At 44.2% G+C, this 19772-nt stretch overlaps 1 long non-coding RNA gene across 2 annotated transcripts in view; it reads right to left on the reverse strand.

Annotated features, from left to right (window-relative positions):
• The window catches only part of LOC128937477 (uncharacterized), a 49427-nt gene extending 38858 nt beyond the window's left edge, over positions 1 to 10569 (reverse strand). Inside the window, exons 1-4 of one of the 2 annotated variants that reach the window (XR_008483049.1) lie at positions 10530 to 10569; positions 8609 to 8716; positions 7003 to 7993; positions 2647 to 2743 (exon numbers count right to left, since the gene is read on the reverse strand). This is a non-coding gene — a long non-coding RNA (uncharacterized LOC128937477). Of the gene's footprint in view, positions 1 to 2646; positions 2744 to 7002; positions 8717 to 10529 lie in introns of both variants that reach the window. The other variant, XR_008483048.1, reaches the window with a different exon arrangement.
• Positions 10570 to 19772: the final 9203 nt, after the last annotated feature.

Below are 19772 nucleotides of genomic sequence, written 5' to 3' on the forward strand. Positions count from 1 at the left end.
GTCCATCATTCTCCCAAGAATATGGGGAGGGAGAGGGGATTGCACAGCTAAGTATTTCTGAAGTTCCTTGGTGAGGACAGAAGCATTCAGTCCACAAGGCTTGGAGAAAGATCTTTGAAAAGAGAAAGTGGTATGTTTCAAATGAGACACCCATCTTCTCCAGGGTGATGTACTGGCAATACCTTAAAGTAATGGGCTGCTCTGATGGTTCCTTGAAGACAGGAAAGCCTAGTAAGGGGATGGCGGATTGTGCACCTCCTCTCTTTTACCTTTTCCCAAACAAAGCAGGGCTCACAGCTGGAGGGGACTGCTGCCTCTACAGTAACCCCCACACTGTGGTAGCCTCATCCAAAGAGCATGATGCAGGCTACATGCCCACTAAAGCATCTGCCCACTCCTGATTCCACAGGGAATAGCAGCACTAAGGATACTGCTCCAAAACCAATTCTCATTCTATCACAGACTGCAGTGACAGCAGCATTGTGTCCACCCTCCCAAATGCACTCAGCTCAGCAGTTTACCAAACACAGTAGGAAGGGCTAACAAGAAGACGGTACCAACACTGACAGGCTGAATTTTAGCAAAGTTAAGAAGCAGGTTATAGAGAGAAAAGGAAATATTTTAAAGCACATATTTGTTCTACTGTCCTGTTATGCATCTGCCTATGTCGTGCTGGTAATCAGCAAATTTTCTCTGCAATTCTCTACTTTCATGAAACTGAACTTATTTCTGGTGAAAAAGAATGTATATACCCCAACATTGTGTGCATCATTCATACAGAATAGCAGAGTATTCAGTGCAGTGGGAAAGTGTCATCTTTCAAATGCTGCAAAACCCATAAACAGACAAAAGTTACATTCAGTTGCTAAGTATTAAGAAATACACATAAAAAGGAGACTTCCTACCAAGATGGCAGAAAGCTCAAACAAAAGGAAGAAGGAAAGGACAGTATGATGTCCCCTTGTGTGCTGCTATTTTTTATTATTATGGAGTGCTCTACTTACAGAGTGTGCAATAAGAACACGCTTGTATAGTAAGGTACAGTCAACCAAAATCATCAGCAGAAAACCTATGGAAAATGATATTTTTTCCAAGTGCTTTCAGTATTTATACAAGTTCAGAAATTAACAAGTTCAGAAATTAACACTGGAGAAGCATTATCTCAAGAAACACTTTAACATTTGTGTTGTGTTTGCGTAGGGCATTGCTGAAAGCTCACGGACCTTCTGAAACCTACCCTAGTGTAAATGTCTGCTTCAGTCATGTTCCATTTCTCTGTAAAGGAAACTAAATCAAAAACTTAGCACTCTATGAAGAAAGGAATATGATAATCACCAGGTGGAAATTCATCATAGTTGAGAATCTAAGACATCTTCCTTCTTTTCCAAGACCTCTCTAATCCTGACCAGTCAGAGAGGACAGAGAAATACATATAGTCTAAATTGTCAACTAATCAATACACCAGATAAAAAAAGTCAACCTCTTTTCCCCCTCATTTATTTCCCCCCAAGCCTCTTCTGTAATCTTTTCCCTTCCACACACCCCAACAATGTGAAAACCACAGGCTTTCCCCTACTCCTGGATTAGTTGGGTTTTGTAATGGCTGCCAGTGTGAAAATCCTTCATAATATTCTAACACAAACAAATACTTTTAGCCAGTCCCCTTTGGTACATATACCTATTTTCATAATGTAAATTTAAATAGTAATTTAAATAAGCTACTAATTAGTAATTTATTAATTAGTCGTTTAAATAAAAAATGTAAAAATCCTGAAAAAAGTGTTTCCTAGTAAGATGTTTAAAAGATGATAGGAGCATGCAATTCATGTTTCATGGTAATTTTTAATTACATTTTGTATGTGGTCATTTCAGACATGCTAGAAACAGAGGAATTATCCAATACATAACTTTGGCAAATATATTTACAAATATATTCCAGAGATGCTGTCAAAAGTTGACACTAAGAATAAAAGTTACCAGTTAAAGAAAGGCAGTAGATGCTAACCCTTGTGGTGGGAAAGCTATTTTCAAATGTGAACTTAACCACATCCTCTTTATCAACATTCAATACACTCTTCCTGAATCTATACAAAGTCTGATACAACAGTTCAGAAAAGCATGTAAATATTCATTTCATATTTAAAAAAAAGGCTCCCTCTGAAAACTAGCTATAATAATTAGACATTAAGACTCAAAGACTATGTCCATGTTTGGGTCTGGGGCAGGTCTGGGCTCTCTCAGAGCTGCCAGACACTGCAAAGGCTGCAGGAGGACCACCCTCTCTTTGGAACAACAAAGGGCAGGAGCTAATAATCCAAAGCCTTAGACTTCATGGGAAAGGAAAGGGAAGAGGAAGGCACACTGAGAACTTCTTTCAAGTCTAGCATCTCATAACTGTAACCCAGCTCCAATGCTTTCCTGAGTCCCTGTCCCACACCTGCTCATCCAGCCTCCTCATACCTCCAAAAGAGTCCATTGTGTCCTGTGAACCTGCAGAACACTTAGTCTATGGAAAGGACTGTATCTGAGCACAGCACAAAACTGAATTTACTTTCCAGCAATCAACATGTGGAAAAAACAACACAAGGAATAAATTGCTTCCAAACGTTTTACTTTTCATAGTTACAGCTTAATTTCTGAGCTTACCTGTAGCTGCCACATAGCTTGGAGTTTACTGCAGATCCAGAACTGTCTTGCCATTTTCATCACAGAAGTAACAGGTAGGAGTGTTGGTCTCTTCTTTCTGGGAAGTAAATGAAAGACACACGTGGTTTATGGGTATTCATTTAATCCACATTCCAGTCATTTAACTAATGACCAGGGGAAGGAAGCAGGAAAAGGAGAAACAGAGCCATTTTTAACTCAGTTTAATGATCTCCAAGCCATCTGTCCACACCTTTGCATACACAGCAGCCTTGTAAGAGTGCAATAATGACAATAATGGTGGCCAAATCAAGAGTCTGTGCCTCTATGTGGGCAAACTCTTAAAGAACTGCCCTGCTAATCCCAGATAGTTTGTTGCACTACTGAAACACCTGATGCTTGTGACTATAACGACATGGAACACACCTGACCTAATTGGGATTCAGCCTTGGTAATAGGCCTTTATCATTAGCACAGCAGAACATAATAAAGCCTCCACAATTAAGTGAGCAACAAACCTATTTTGCTGCTTTTCTTTCTTTTAATAGTTTCTTTATGATGCCATAAGCACTGAAATTGGTGCTATTAACATTTATTATGCATGGTTTGGTTAAAGTTTAGAATTTTGCTGTGCTAGAAGCAACAAGCTTTGTCCACTGAGGCTCCTATTTGGCTGCCACAGGCTGCAAGGTGGAGAGACACCAGGGGTCTGCAAAGCCCAGCTCTGTGCCCCAAGGTGGGTGTTCAGTGTTCAAGAATCACTCCAGGGAGTACCATGGTGTTTCCAAGGCAGAAATACCACCTATTTTACCTATGTGCAAGTTTGGGGGTCCTTTTGCCCCCCTTCTTTAATCCAAAACCCCAGTTTGTGCTATTCTATCTCTGTTCAACCCCATAGCTCCTCAGTGAGGCCCCTGCAAAGAGAAGCATGAGGAGGGGGATTGCAAGTTCAGCCTCATCTCACAGTCTGCCTGACACAGGCACAGGGGCCAGCACCTCCCCAGCTCCTCCACAGGGCTGGGGAAAGGGGATGGCCAAAAGCACATTAAGGGAATTAATTTAGTTCTTGTTGAGACTTTAAAGTAAACACTTCCAGAAAGGAATGCAGGGGAGGGTCACAAATCTACACTGGCTGGCCTGTGCAGCCATGTCCGCAAGGAAAAAGCTACCCAGATGCACCCACATCATGATCCAAGGCATGAAGACAGCCCAGAGTCACCCATGGCCCTCCTGCCATCACCTCAGCCCAGAGAGACCCATCGCCTTCCCACCATCACCTCAGCTCAGAGTCACCCACAGCCCTCCTGCCATCACCTCAGCCCAGAGAGACCCATGGCCCTCCTGCCATCACCTCAGCCCACAAACACCCACAGACACCCACGGCCGTCCTGCCATCGCCTCAGCCTGGAGACACCCGGAGACACGCCATCGCCTCAGCCCACAGACACCCACGGCCCTCTGGCTATCGCCTCAGCCCAGAGACATCCATGGCCTACCCACCATTGCCTCAGCCCAGAGATACCCACGGCCCTCCTGCCATCATCTCAGCCCAGAGACACCCAGAGACACCCACGGCCCTCTGGCCATCACCTCAGCCCACAGCCACCCACACACTACCTGCCATCCCCTCAGCACAGAGTCACCTACAGCTCTCCTACCATTGCCTCAGCCTGGAGTCACCCACAGCCCACCTGCCGTCACTTCAGCCCACAGACACCTACGGCTCTCCTGCCATCACCTCAGCCCAGAGACACCCACAGCCCTCCAGCCATCGCCTCAGCCCACAGACACTCACAGCCCTCCTGCCATCGCCTCAGCCCACAGACACTCACGGCCCTCCGGCCATCGCCTCAGCCCACAGACGCTCATGGCCCTCCGGCCATCACCTCAGCCCACAGACACCTACGGCCCACCGGCCATCAATTCAGCCCACAGACACCTACGGCCCACCGGCCATCAATTCAGCCCACAGACACCCACAGCCCTCCAGCCATTGCCTCAGCCCCTCAGGACAGGAATGGCCTCCCCACAGCCCTCTGTACCAGCAGCCTCACCTGCTGGGGCAACCCAGACTGTCCCGTGAGAGAGCGGGAAAGGGGAGCCCTATGGCTGTGGGGCAGGAGGCCCAGTGCCTGCCCACTATGGCACTGCCCTTGCACTGGAACCTGTGAAGTCAGAGAATTCCCACCAATGTAGAAATTATCTTCTCTGGGAGTGTCTGAGGGATCAAAACAGTCCACGAGGTTACTGGAGGAGAGCAACTCTGCCCATATACACAGGCCATCCTGCTAGAAATGTCTCAACTCCAACTGGACACTAACAGTGATTTTTTTTAAAAAAATGGGATCTGCTGCTCTCCATCTGGTAGGCTCCTCCTGGCTGCATGAGCAATTAGGAGACCTCAGGAAAAAAACAATTCTATCAAAGATGAACTGCTGCCCTTACACTGTGATGTGGTGTTTTTGCTGGTAGAGCCTGTGTGGTGCTGCAGGAAACAGTGGCAAGAAAGGGGAACTGAAAGCCTTGGAGGAGCACTGAGAAGCCACCTTCTCCACAGCTGCTCCCTGACTGCTCCCTGTGGCCAAAACCGCCCAGTTAGGGCAACTGGTGGCGGACAGGGGTTGTGTGGGCAGGGACATGCGAGGACACTGGATTGAGCAGGGAACCAGGGCACCTCCCCCTATCCATGGCCCCATGGAATGCCTCAGTCCATGCCTACATCCCACCCTCCCTGCTGGCACTGAGTCATCCCTCAGAGCATCCTCCCTTCAGGCTATCAGAACCCAAGGCAATGGCCAGTTTTTCTTACTGACATTCCCATCCCTAAATACATTTTCACCATGGAGACTGTCTCCCTCATTCATCTCTCATCCCAGGAGACACAACTTTGAGGGACTCCAACTCCTGCTTGTTAGCTGAAGCCAAAAGGAATAACTATCAACTAAGAATAAATACTAATTAACCTGAATCTTTCATCATATCGTGATCTGAACCAGATGCTATCTCTAACTTTAGGCTGCTTTGAGATTCAACCTCTATCTGCAGCAGGCAAAAATAAGATTCCTTCTTTTGATAAAGTTAATTGTAGGCCTCAACAAGACACATTTCTTGGCAATACTGTGCTCTTATCTTTAAATGCTGTGAACTCACAAGGGTTTGAAAGGTCTTACATTTTGAGTGCTTCCCATATGAGTTTTGTGATTGAGAATTCAAGCCAGGAAACTTCCTATGTCATGCTGGAAAAAGAGGTGCAGTGAAGACAGCTTTAACACTGCACACAAGCACTGAATAGAAGCTGTCTCAGAACACCCAGCCAAAGGCTGCACAAGAGCACAGCCGAGATTTAGTCCCCCAGTGAAGGGGACAGTGGGGTGAAAGCCATATGGTATCTTCTGTTGAGCTGGTTGAAATCAATAATGCTTTATGTTGGTTTTAGTATCACAGAAAGAATAATAGAGCAGGGTGAAACCCAAAGATTTATCTGCCAAAGTGTATCAGCATTTTCAAAGCTGCTTTGTTTTGATTTTTTTCATTTGTTGGAAGGAGCTCCAATGTTTTCTAAACTACTGAAAACCACTGTTAAAAATTCCGGTAACAAAACTGTGTTTTTCATTATGACTGTTGGTACTTATGCAGACAACATACATAGAGAGAGGAAACGATACAAACCAGACTTACTGTAAAAGCCAAGACCTTTCATAAATGCAGCTGTGTTCCCTTGCAGAAAAATAGGTTATCTGGGGAAAAATATTTTTGGACTTCAAAAAACAGTGACAGGGATACCAAATAACTCTTGGCAAGAGCTGTGCAAAGCTGAACGCTGCCCAGTTCCACCTCTCAGGCACCTTCTGTGCAACAGTCTATACTGGTAACTAGGCTTAGCAATTTAATCTTCACACCACTTCAGTGTGGACATGCAAGTTTCAACAAGCCTGTAGATGAAGTAATAAAATCAAGCCTCTACCATTTTGAGGTTGCATAAACAGTGTTTAAGTGGTTTAATAGTGGGGTTTGTTTGTACAGCATAAATGTCATTGCATATAGCAGCTCAGCAAGTCCAAAGATGTGTCCAGCAGTTCCATCTCCCCAGGTGTTGGCACACCTTCCCATCCACAGACTCTCTGCTGCAGATCACCAAGGGCCTCTTGGTCTGTAAGACATTCATCTCACTTGTGAGGCCAGAATTACCCAACCCCTTGTTACGTGGCACAAGGACACTGCTTCTGTGTCCTCTGAAATAGACCTTGCTTTCCAAGAAGAAAGCCCTCAAATTTGTGCTAGAGGAACAAATAGCAGCTCCATCCATCCTCCAGGAGAGCTGAAATAGCCAAAACCACTGAGAACTAAGTACTACTCTACCTTCTTCATGAGTCCCATCACCATCTATCTCCTCTCTGTGTCTTGCAAGTGGCTGTTTCCTATGGGAGTAAGGCACAAGTGAGCAGTGAGGATCACTGGAGGTAACCAGAAGTTACCTGATTCTTACCAAAACTGATGGGAATTACATAAACAATTTGTTTTTTGGGAACTCTGTCAAATTTAATGCCAAAATTGCTCTTAAGTCTTCTTTTTAGGTTACTGGCTGACTGTGAATCTCTAAATGTACATAGTCAAGTGGAAACACCAGCCAGAGTTTCAGCCACCTGAACAGTCCCAGGTGCCCAGGTGTATTTTAGGTACTGAAAACAACCTTTAAAACTTGAGTCAAGATCCCTTTCCTTGAACTGAAGGTTCATAATCTTTGATGAGTCCCATAACCAAATCTGCCATCATAACAAATGCACAGGCATCTCCTTTCCTGGATGTGGGTGGTTTTGATGCCTGCACTGGTTATAAGCAGCAATGTACTAAGGGAGTACAAAACCATGAAATTTAGGAAGATGAGTAATGTATGAAGTGTGGAGGCAGTGAGAGATGATCCTCATATTATGTGATTTTATTTAATAATGTATAAATAAGTATCAGCTTTCCCCAAACTGCCCCTCAGCCTAGCAATTACATGTTGGCTGATTTCTGGTTAGTGCTGTTCTTTTAGAATAACAAACTGTTCCCAAAGCCTCACATACAGAGAATTAGACAATCAAAGTACTGTGTGCGATTTTCCACTTAATTCATTCAGTTAGTTGCAATTAAAACAATACAATTCAAGGCCTTGTGTGTTTCTCTGAAAAAATACAAAACTTTACTTGTTACTATTAATATATACAACCTACAAGAAAGTGTTAACAAAGCCCCTTTGTTTTCACTGTTGTACTAGAGTAATTTTCTTATCTTTTTCTGTAGATGCCCTGGCAGTCATCAATATTTCTTTCAGTTGCTGTTCTTCAAAAGGCACACACTTTTCATTCAACTGCACAGAAAAAAAAAAAAAAGGAATCCAGTGGGACAAATTCCCTTGGTGAGCAGATTCACTGTAGCTGCCTGGGAAGGAATCTAGGTGAAGGTGCAGGGCTTGCACAAAGGAAATGATCAAACCTATTTTCAAGGGAAGAGACACCATTTTATCAGGCAGTAATCAATTTTCCGTTAGATTTTACCTAAACATTTCATATTTCTGGAAAAGTAGTGTTTCATGGCTACCAATCTCTGTTCACCTCCTTTTGTATAAATGACATACCAAGTTTTAGCATGACTATGGAACCTTTCCTTTTTTTTTGTTTTATGGATCTCCACTAATGAAACCTAATGACAATCAACAATCTAATTAATATTATACCAGATTTGTGGGTGCAAAAGAGAACAGAAGCTGCACCTGGCTCCACAAGAAAGTGATAAACCACTCTATTAGAGCTGCTGTGACTGTCTCCCATACCACCAAGCTCCCCCAAAACTGGGCATTATTTCCATCAGTCATGAACACAGAGTGTACAGTGCTCAGAGAGCAGCAACATCTCTGCCTTCTGGGGATGCACTGAGTCTGTCCAAGTCTGAGGATGTTTCCAGAGCTTCTGTGAAAAAGGTATACCTCCACACCATTCTTGGCAGAAGGCTATCCTCCTGATGTGCTGGTCTTGGGTATTTTAATTCAGTATTTCAGCAGTGGCTCTTGACAGAGGCTTGATTCAGCCTACTCCTGCAACAGAATAAGAAAGCACTGATTTGGATCTTGTACTCTTAATTATTATTCCACCAACATAAATGAGCATTTCACTTAAGCTCAGTTCCTCAAGAAAGAACTATTGTCTGCTTTGATAAGATGGCATGAAATTTATCCAAACATTTATCGAACTATGTGAAATCTTATTGGAAGAATATGTTCTGAGATTTTGTGAATAAAGTCCCTCAGGATAAAGTAACCCCACAATACGTGTCAGAGTAGAGACTCCCAAAGTCTGGTCCAAAGGGAACTCACAGCTCATCCAGTGCTCATTTTTATTCTTTTCTTTCAGTACACAACAGCATTAAAAGGCCAGGACAAAATAAAGAACCAAAATCAGCATTTCTTTTCCAAAAAGGCACACCTCTGCCAATCCCAGTTCCAAGAAACACCGTCCAGTATTTTCCTTCCTTTCCTCCAGTTACTGTCATTCTACAAAGATGTTACACAGTGATGAATGATAAGGAAGGCAATTCACCAAACAAGGTACCTATTTCAAAGTTATTTTTATTAAAAGAAATGCTAATATCATACTCATGGCATATGACTTTATGCTTGAAGAATTCTGAAATTTGCATATAATCTGGGTGAAAGAAAATTAGTTGAAAGACCACATTTCCAACTATAAATGAATGTTCCCAGAAAGTCTAACAAAAGAAAAAAAACCCAACCACCTCTGCTTGGCATGTTTTTCCCAAATGTGCTTTCTTGGCTTAGGTTGCTTTCATAGAGATAACACTGGCAGAGTGTAACTGTTCTTGTTCTGTAATAAACATACTTACATACTTTTGATATGGCATTTCAGGGCAATTGGATTACTAAAAAAATTTTTATAAAGCTAAACTTATCATCAGTGTATATCAAGGATCATGTTATTACAATAAACTATATAAAGTAATGCACTGTCCATGAAATCAAGGAGATATTTCATATCACTTTAATATGCTGACATTATCGACTGACCTATAAATACCAATAACATTTTCATTATCATTTACATTTAAGCTTCTTAGAGCTTTCAAGTGCCCTTATTTCCAATACCCAAAACCATGCAATTCAATTCCAGCAAGTAACTCCAAAAATCACATCAAGGAAATTCTTTATTGGTTTCTCTCAATGACTTCCAGATTAAATCTTCTCTTCTATAATCACAGAAAAGGCTTCCTGTGAGTATCTAACCTAAAAACACATGGTTGAAGTTAGGTATTTTCAGTGCTGCAACAAAGGACCATGCAACTAGAAAACAGTTAATAACTCTCCTGATGATTCACATACTGAAATCAGTGCTGACTCTTAGTATCAGAAGAATGAAACTATATTTAAGAACTAAAATAAGATTGTGGAGCACACAAAAGAAAAAGGGGTGGATGTCAAAGTATCTACCTTTTACCTACTCACCTTTCAGACACTTGGGCTTCATTAAACTCCCAAGTGTCACTGCAAGAATGTGCACTACCAGTGCAGTGAGTGCATAAATGCCAGAATGCCAAGGTAAGGAAGAGGCAGACGTAAATCTGCTCACAGTAGTGTTCCAGATTGGTGCTAAAATAAGAGTTATGAGCTACATTCATTTCAAGTAAATATAAGATTATCTATACTCAGTTCAGGCCTTCTTTAGTCATCATCTGCTTGGGAGGAAATTATAGCTTTATAGAACAGCATTCATTTTTCTCAGGGACAGAAAGTAAAAGTGAACAAACTCTTGCCCTTCTCCAGTTCAGGCCAAGGAGAGACCCATGCACAAATCCCTGAGGGTGACATCTACCCAGCACAACATAGCTGCACTTACCCATTCTGTAAGCTCCCAGATCAAAATCACTTGGCTGAAACCTCTGGAAAAAGAAAGGTTTCACACCAAAATATTCTTCCAAATAGAAGCTGAGTACACAAACTTACCACCTCTCCTTGTAACAAAAGCTTTCATTCATAATGTTTGCTGGAAGACAAGACCTTTACTACACCAGACAGCAAGAGAAACTTATAGTACCCCTTCAGGCCTGTTCATCTTGAATAGTTCCAGTTATGAATGGACAAGTGTACTTCACACCTCCCAGAACAGGGAAACAAAGAAGAGCAAAACAAATCCTGGAGTCCTCCAGAAACTCAGAATTTCCACCTAGCTTTCCATTCAAGATTTCTACCCTTGATTATTGATACTGAACTGTAGCATTACAGTCCCTGGGTGGGCAAGGATAGGTTGGATTCAAATCTACACAGGGACCCCCAGCCAGTGTCATTCAGCCCTAAATGTAGATGTATCATTGGCCAGAGAGCTGCATGGTGCTAAGACCTCAATGAATCCCATTCCTAGGGAAATTTGAGTTCCTATAAAAGGATCTGTGGGAATAAACTCAGGGCTGTTTGTCACAAGGACCATAGACTGTGTGTTGTCTCTGTCTCTGACCCACACCCCTCCACATTACACTAAACAAATCCATGGATGCACTGAATAGGAACAAATCAGCAGCAGCTAATAAAATTAAACTGAGCTAGACATCATTGCTATATTGAACAAAACAGATTCTTCCCTCCACCAATAATGACCAGAGCAAACAGAAGTGCAAGAGCTGTGTGATGACAGACTTTCATCAGGGGAGGTAAATGCGCAGGCCTTGGCAGCTGTGTAAAGTCTGTGGTTTGGTCCTAGAGGTTGTGGCTTCAGCCCCAGGTCCCAATTCCTTACCACAAACCACTAGAGATCTCTGAGTAAATGCAGGCCCAGCTCCTTCTCAGCCAGGCACCAGATTTAAATACCATCCATGCAAAAGGCCTGCAGCTGAAGCATCCTGCCATAGGCATGGCTCCTCAGCACAGCTGTGGGCATGGCACAGCTGAGACCCTTCCAGCTTGACAACAGAAGAGAATGTCCTGAGCACCTTCCATCCCTGCAGCTGCCTCCCTTCTTGGACAGCCCCTCAGGAATACAACCCAGCTGCTTTCTCTGAACCAGACACAGAGGACCACAGATTAATTAATGCTGCCTGTATCCCAGGAATATCCTGGGGACCTTAATCCCAGCCCTTGGCCAGGCTCCACTAGGCACTTTCCATGCATCAGGCAAAAGGCAGGGTCTGTATGTCAGGGCTCCTCCAAGAAAGGGCTGTCCACCTGTACAGCAGCAGCTTTTGAACCACTCCACAGTCTAAGCTGCCATTCCCAATATCCAAATGTAGCTAGCTCAGCCTGGCTATTCCCAATATCCAAACATAGCCAGTTCAGCCTGGCAGTCTCTGAACCGTGGCAATGATGCAAAGCTGCATGAGCAGCAGTGGTCACAGCCGTGCAGGCACTCCAGCTGACACAGGATACAGATGAAAGTCATGCATGGGGCAGCCCTTGCTTTGCATTTTGGTGCAGATGTACACAGAGAGAGAGGAGTGAGGGCAGAGCTGAGACAGTGGGAAGCTCAGAGAGAAGGAGGGTATCTTACTTGAAGTCACTCTAAAGCATATTACAAATCTGTTAAATCATTGTGGCTTACCCTATATTTCAGAGTAAATTAGTAACTTTTCAGGAGTGAAGAAACTACCACTTGACTTTTAAATAATGAAAATGCTAAAAAACCTACACTTAACAGCTCTAAAACTGCAGCAAGTCACCCACCAACACCCACTCCTCTTGTCAGCAGGCTTTTTTCAGCTTTGCCTATTATTTGTGTCAAGTCAGATGTCTAATATTTGCTGTGCTTATCTGCCCAACTTTCAGCAGCCCCAAATGTTACAATATGTACCTGTGCCACTGACCTTTTTCCTCACAGCATTTTGATCTAAATAAGTAAAAACCACAGAGTTTCCAAAATCATTTGGATTCACTGCTCTGAGTGCATAGCTGTAAAAAATCTGCTTTAAGATTAACATCCAATTTTATTCATGCCTGAGGCTTCACCACAGCATCTATTTTTGTAAGATTAACAGCAAGATCCCAGTTCTCCAGAAATGTAAAGAGTAACAGACAATTGTAAAAGGAAGATGATGTTTCCTAACCTGCCCTGCTCACATGCAAGGAGGTACATTTTCCTAGCTCTTTCCACATTGGGTGTAATTTCTATTTGCATTTTTGCACCCACAACATACACTATGTGTATTAGTCCTTCTACCTCATTAGCTAGAATGCAAACTGTGGGTGCCAAAAAATACAAACAGAAATCTCACATGTGCAAAGCATCCCCTGAAAGACAGCTTTTACACTGGAGGAGTTCAGAAACAGCCATCTTCCGGTACCTTGCACAAGAGCAGTTTGAATCATCTCTAACTTGAAAATAAAAGTATAGAAAATGAGCACTTGATTTTTTGGCTAATCCATTTGAAATGAGCACACATAAAAGCATTTCTTTTTGGACATAGCAACCTGAGGACAAATTGAGGGTCATTTTTAACCTAAACATCAGAGGAGATGTTGCTTTAAATAGTGTCTTTGGTGTCTGTCAATTAGAGCTATTGCATTGCTGTCAACTTGCATTCCTGCTTTAGTTCCAGCTTTGCTCCATCCTACACAGATCTGTACAAATCAATTGTCTCTTGCAAACATGGACTAACCACTGGAAAGTGAAATTAATAAAGTGTGAGAAAATCTGATTCATAAAGCTGACACTCCTGTGCCCAACAACTCTTCACATGGGCAGGCAAAGTGGTAAAAGATTATCAAATTGCAACTGTCATTCCTGACAAAATGCATCTCAATGCTGGCAGGAATTTTAGGTTTTAAGCTAAACCACCACCTCAAGGGGTTCCTCAGAGCCTGTCAATATCTGTACTTTGGATGGAAAGCTACCACTGAGCGCAGTGTGCCCAACATACAGAACCTGCCACAAAATGAAGTTCTTCATAAGAAAGCTCATCTCAGTCTTGGTTGGTAACAATAACAAGGAGACAAGATGAGACCATCAGTCTCAATTGTGAAGACAATGTTTTCCTCCCATATTATTCTGTCTGTCATGTTCCCTTCAGGTTCCAAAGGAATCCCTGTCTCATATATCATTATTTCCCACAAAGCTTGAAAGCCCTCAGGGGGGGTTTCTTCCTGCCCACTGTACCAGCCTTGAAGCCTGAGTACCTTCAGAACAGTGACAGAGGCCTCTGCCAGCAATAAAGGGGAACATCTGCATACCAATTAAACTGCTGAGCACTGAAGAGTAAAAAAAAAGAAAAAAAAAAGAGGGGGAAAAGCCTTGAAAGTAAATCTGAGCCAAGTTCTAATTAATGCCCTAGGCCCCGATTCACCACAGCACTTAGGCATGTAGTTAACTTTAAGCATGTATTTAGTTCCATTGAAGTCAAAAGACAGCATCGAAGAGGCAAACTACATTAGCACAATTTAATACTCTTTGGGCTAATTAATCAGTCATAAAAATTTACTATGAGATCTGTATTCCTTATTTCCCTCACTGTGACATTTCCAGATAAAAATACTTGGATGTGGCTGGAATAAGCAAGAAAAGCACTACTCCTTTGGCTGTCATGGGGTGCTTGGTCCTGCAGCTGTGAAGGCCAGCCCCTAAGAACAGCTGTAGGAGGAAAGCTCTCTCCACATCACAGCCTACAGTCTGTATCTTCTACATGGTTGCAGCTTACAGACACAAAAAGCACGGCCCTTGTCCTGAGGAGCAGTAATAGAAGAAACTAAAAGAACTGGCAAGAGATGAGCAAAGCCACCAGGCTCACATCAGAGATATCTTTCCTTTTCTCGATAAAGAGGCATCTGCTCACTGCAGCACATCAGCATCAGTTGTGATTGGAGATGGCAAGGAAGGGCAGCAGACCGGGCTGGGTAAGAAGGGAGGCTGAGAGCAGATGCAGGTTTGGAGACAGAGCTGGTGAGGTTCCCAAGGCAGCACTGTCAGGCAGAGCTGGGCAGAGGGGAAGAGTGCTGGTGTCTAAGGGCTAAGCAGACTGGAGTCTGGCCCAGCCCCAGTGTGGGCAAGGGCTAAATTCTCCTCAGTTTCAGTGCAGCAGAACTAAGCCCTGTAAAAAAGAAGCCCAGAGTGCAATCTCCACTTAGCTGAATTGCCCCAGATATATCCAAACCCTTTTCCCCAATTGGTAAGTCCAGCATGGAAAATGGCTGCCAACATTGCACCAAAAACATGCAGGCTAGATGTGGCCTAAACTCCAAGGGCCAAATGTGACCAACATTTGAGTCCTGTTGACTTCAGAAAATCATGTGTAACAACCAACCATTCTGTAAATCAGAATGCAAGGAGACAAGCTGGCTAATAAGTGTGTTCTTGCTAGGGATTTCTGCAAAAATGAAGCCTCAGAAGGTTTGCTGAGTATCATCAATGCTGTACATGGACCTATAAAAGCAAGAAAAACAAAAGCAGGGGACATAAACTCCTGGTTGACAATACTTCTTTATCTCCTCCATCATGAAAACAAAAAGAACAAAAACAACCCTCCAAAAATTAGAACAACATGAGAATAAAAGAAAGTACCAGCACAGCTTTTCAGATTAACTTTGAATTTCCTTGCTTTCATTGGTTTAAGAGCTCTATTGTTACTCCCTTGTTTTTTTTAATTGCAGATACTAAAAATTCTTTTATCTTTCTAAGTCTTTAGAGTATGTTATATAATTACATAATTAAGGCCTCTTTCAACTGGATATAATTTACTCTATAGTTTACAACAGCTGCACTACAGCCATTACATTTTATCATTTAAAAGCCTAATTAGAGGCTTCTTAATTAGTGGATCCTTCAGTCACTAGGCTGTGACTGTGTAAAATACGCTCAGCAGCTATTGCATTTTCCAAATCTACATGAAATATTTGTGTGAAAACAGGGTGTGTACAAGTCCAGAAACAGTGCTTGTCCTTGCAGGCCAGCCCATCTGAGCATGCAGAGCTCCACACGACATCTCCACTCCCCTGCCTCAGTGCCTGGCTGCTCTCACACAGCCTTTCCCTCATGGCTGTTGATAGGAGTGCCCAAAACAAGACCTCAGCCTCACTGAGCTGATGTGACTGTAGCCATGTTCAAACATGACCCAAAGAGAGGATGGGGCTGTGCCCACTGACTGCCCAGACCAGCTCTTTCACGGCTCATCAAAAGCTTTCTCCTGCAAACTCAGCTCCTCACTGCTGCTGCTCTCTCCCTCAGGAGCTCTGCTCCATGCTGGATTCTGCACACGCTTCCTCTGTGCTGCCCAAGCTACTCCTATCACTAGATGGAAGAAGAGGGGAACCAGCCTCTCATTTACAGCCACTGACACATAGTTCTCATTAATCACCACCAATTAGCAGTCTGTCACTGAGATCCTAAGTGCAGTATTTGCTCAGAGAAAGAACTGTAATTCCATCCTCCCCTCTGGGTAGCACAATGCCAGGGAACAACTGATAGAACTAAAGCAAATCTTAACAGGAATCACTCCCTAGAATGAGCCTTTCATGAACTGGGGGCTCACAAGATCCATTGCCCAGTGAGCAAAGACGTTGTCCAGACCATACTCTGGAGGACTTGTGGGGCTTTGTTCAGTTTTCCCCAGCTCATAACACAGCAGCTGTGTTACAATGGGTCAGATTTGGGGCCTGCCAGCATTTGGGAGTGTTCCTTTTAACAGTACAGTGACAAAATCATGAGTTCTTGTTGCCTGCAGGATAATATAAATCAGCTATTGAAAAGCTGTATCATTAGTGCTATTGCTTTCCAGTGGTAGATGGCTGCAGTAACGGATTGGCCTCTCCATCTCATCCTCCCACTGGAAAGCAACATACACAGGACCAATCAATAACTTGATCTAAGTTACTTGTAGACATGTCAGGTGCAAATATCACCCTTTCTCAAAAGGCTTTAAAGACCAGGTGTTTTTGCAAAATTTAGGCCAGGCAACAAATTGGTTTGGATAAATTGTCATTATGGTGGAGAGCAACATAAGCAGACCCACCCACATTGTTACACGTGAATGTTAAATAGACAGGAAGTAATTCTATTGTATGCATGTATTTCTTTGTGGGGTCAATAGCTCAAGATGTTCCATTTGAAAAGCATTTTCTGGAATAGCCATGTTGCTGAAGAGCCTGTTTGATAGGAAATAGCTAGATTATTTAATCATAGAATGTTATGAACAAAATTCGGGTAATATTTTTTTTGTGAGAAAAAGTTACAAAAAGCAGCCAGACCACGGGTAGCTGCTGAAGTTCTTCGTGTTTTGTTATTGTAATCACGAGTCGTTGTGGCTAATCGCTCCTTTTGTATCAGCAGAGCCTCGCCCGAGGCTAAGTTGTACCTTTCCCAGAAGGGTGGGAACCTTCCCGAACAGTAGAAGAGACCTGAGAAGGTGGGGGGGGCTATGCAAAGTGACTCCAAGACCACAATGCAGCATGGGTCCCCCGGTGTACGGAGAAAACCCCAAAACAACGAGCCACCTAAGAGTTGAGAGACTAGAGTGATGTCTAGACGTGAAGAGCCGAATGCTGAACCTGCAGAGATGCAAAACACCTTCAGAGCCTCTCGCCCTAACCAAGAGAGACGACCCCGGCGGTGAGACCAGGCTGACTGAGGTGGCAAAGGTACCATCTGACGGGATCAGCAGGCCCTAAAGGCTCCCACGAGGACTTGATCCCCAGCTCTGCCCCTTGCGGACAGAGCTGCGCATATCCTCCTTCTCTGAGTCGCTTTGGGAGAGACGACGGAGACTGCAGACCCGTCGAGCCACCCAATCCTGAGCTGATCACTTTTAATAAAGGCATTGAAAAAGGAGAAGAAGTCTCCTGGCCCTGTTTATTTCAGCTGGGGGCTCGTCCGGGATAGCCACGCCGCAAGAAGACTCAGGACTGGCCATCTTGGATCTTCAGAGGACAGCTGGCTACTAGGACCAGGGATCGGCTCAGGACAGCGACGCAGAGGAGCACCGGAGCACCGGACTGGTGAGAAACTCGGTGGCGGGAGTGGGAGACGTGCGCAAGTGTGTGAGTGAGACGAGGGCCGGCAGCCGGACCTTCGAAGCGAGTGGGACCCCTCAGTACTGCGTTTCCGGATTTTCGCGAGAAAACCGGCCAGGAGCAGGGGGAAGCGAGTGGACTCAGTGTGAGTGAAGCCGTCTCCCAAGGGGGAATAAAGGGCCCCCCCACTCCAGGCGTGCGGAGTGAATTACTGTGTATGAGTGGCACGCACCCCAAAGTCCTGACAAAGGGAGGTCAGGCACTTTTGTAAGTCTCGAGAAGGATTCGTGTAAGATTTGTCAGTCCCGAGAAGGATTCGGGTGTTTTCGCAAGCCCTGCAGGCAAAGTAAGTCCTGACAAAGGGAGTCAGGCACAAACCCCAGCGAAGGAGGCTGTGGTTTGCTTTTAAGTCCTGATACGGTGAAGCCTAAAAATTGGCGAGTTAGGCAAACTAAAAATCAGGCAGTTGTTTTTCCTGACTGAGGGAGTCAGGCACGACCCGGATTCTTGGCCGAGGCATCGTGTGTTCAAGTCCCGATAGATATAAGACCTGACGAAAGTTGGGCAATCAAGAGATTGGGCAGTTGTTTCAGTATAAAGTCCTGAGCATCAGGCAGAAATTTGAAGTTCAGTGGAGGAGGCTGAAGCTCCTCAAACAAGGTTTTTTTGAAATTACCGGTCAGTTGAGGCACCTTTGAGACTTTGTTATAGAGACCTGAAAAATGGGATGTTGTAGTAGTAAAAAGACCGGCAAGAGACTGAGGTATGTACATCCCAATAGTCCCTTAGGAGAACTGTTAGAAAAATGGGATTCTATAGAGGCCACGGAGGGATTAGATAAAGTGAAAATGATCCATTATTGTATGGAAGTCTGGCCAGAATTAGAGGTGCAAGGAGGATGGCCTTGGTGTGGGACAAAGGATAAGTGGATGTGCCAACAATTAAATAATTATCTGACAGCTCGAGGAGATACTGATCCTGAGCAATTACTGTATATATCTTGCTGGGTAAAGAGCGCTATTGGGGATGAAGGGGTGCGAATTTGTAAGGTACAGAGGAAGAAAGAGGGGAACGAAGGAGGGGATGATAGAACTAGTAAAAGATGGGACCCCCTGGATTATTTGCCTCCTTCTGCCCCTCCACTTTATAATCCTCTTCTTCAAGCATCTCAAATGGCAGGTCCGGTTCCTCCCCCGGCTGCCATCTCACTACCACCTGCTCAAACTCCTCCTTCTACCTCTTCAGCTTCTGCTATGATAAACCCAGTATCTCCTCCAGTTCCTTCTGCATCACCACAAGCGCCTATTCCACCTGCTGCATTCTCCACCCCTTCTCCAGCTCCACTTAATATCCACTCAGGCTCTTCTCCTCCTCCTATTGCTGTCCCTTTACCTCCCCCTAGTTGGGGCACAAATGTCTCCTCATCCAGTAAACAGCTATCAGCAAATACACTTGCTGATGGGCAGAAAGTTCAGGGTAACCCAGATATCCCTCAAAGTAGTTTGGCATCTGAAGATGGGCCGTACTGTAGCACCAGATCCAAGACCTCCAAGGCGGAGAGACTCTTTCCCCTCAGAGAGGTTCCTATGGGAGGAGTAGCGGGAGGTGTTGGCTTTGTGAATGCTCCCCTAACTGCTTCTGAGGTGAGAGGATTCAAGAAAGAGTTGGGGCATTTAGTTGAGGACCCAGTGGGCATAGCCAACCAAGTGGAACAATTTCTAGGTCCAAATATCTACACTTGGGGGGAGATGAATTCCATCCTGAGTATATTATTTTCCCCAGAAGAGGTCCAGATGATAAGGGCGGCTGGCATAAGAATATGGAAGAAAGATAACAGTCCAGGACCCCAGGTGCCAACAGGTGAACAGAAATTGCCACTAACGGAGCCCAGCTGGAACCCTAACCAGGAGGAGGGGAGGAAGGCCATGAGGGAATATAGATCTTTGATAATACGGGGGATCAAAGAGTCAGTTCCCAAAGGAACTAACACCCAATTGGCATTTGAGGGTGCACAAGAGAAGGATGAAGCTCCTGCTGCTTGGCTAAATCGCCTAAGGCGGAACTTCCAGTTGTACTCTAAAATAGACGCAGACACCCCAGAAGGTCAAATGCTGTTAAAAGTCCAATTTGTTACCAAATCTTGGCCTGATATAAGGAG

The sequence above is a fragment of the Melozone crissalis genome, unplaced genomic scaffold (assembly GCF_028551555.1).
Source record: "Melozone crissalis strain CALT ecotype California unplaced genomic scaffold, PUWL_Pcris_2 ptg000019l_1, whole genome shotgun sequence".
NCBI classification, from domain to species: Eukaryota; Metazoa; Chordata; class Aves; order Passeriformes; family Passerellidae; genus Melozone; species Melozone crissalis.